Below are 986 nucleotides of genomic sequence, written 5' to 3' on the forward strand. Positions count from 1 at the left end.
TTTGTGTTTGTTGAGATGTTTTTCACCAGCAAATAATTGTCAATCTTGAAAGATAGCCTGAGGATATCTGTTTGAATATAAGGAGTTTATGCCCAATGCAGGGTACCGGGGACAAAGCTTACTTACACGAACGAGTTTTGAAGTCTGGTAAGTCAGAATAGCATTCCATTGTCTTCCAGATATTCTTAGTGCAGGTACAATGGTAAGGAACGTAGGTCACACGCACCTGTCAAAACATTTGTGCAGTCATTTACATTCATTTCAAGGTACTTCCTACTTTGTTTGACACAAATTTTCGAGCCAAAAAATCAGTCTTTACAACTGTGCAATAGTCTGAAGCTGAACATTCTCAATCCTGATTTCAGCAATAATCTTAAACTATAAAACCCCTGGGGCCTTATTGCAGAAACATCTTAAAGCTACACTCTCACAGATTGAACGTTTTGACAACTTTTTTTATTTTTTGTCTTGGAACGAGCAGCTTTTGCGTAAATATCTGAAAACCAGTGAAAAAAGACTGATGACAAAAGATCAGATCGCAGATGTTCATATTTTCTCTCCAAAATTGATGTTTTATGCATTTTCTTAAACCGTTAGTAACGGTTTAAGCCATAAAACATTAAATTTGGAATGGAAATATGAAAATCTGCGATGTGATATTTTGTCAACAGTATTTGATTACTTGCTTGCAGATAATTACACAAAAATTGGCTAATTCCAAGACAAAAAATAAAAAAGTTGGAAAAACGGTAAATCTGTGAGAGTGCAGCCTTAAGTTAATTTTTTACCTTTTCCTTAAATTCAACAATTTCCTTAACTAGAAGAAAGTTTTATGCTTAATGTATATTCTACAATTAAAATATTGACATTTTAAATAAGTTTATAAAAATGAAAACTCCTTTTTAAAGAACTACCGTAAATGACTGCTTATATGACGCACTTTTTCCCCTCAGATTTCGATGTTAAAAAATGCCTGTGTCTTACAA

This window comes from Mya arenaria, chromosome 16 (genome assembly GCF_026914265.1).
Source record: "Mya arenaria isolate MELC-2E11 chromosome 16, ASM2691426v1".
Lineage (NCBI taxonomy): Eukaryota > Metazoa > Mollusca > Bivalvia > Myida > Myidae > Mya > Mya arenaria.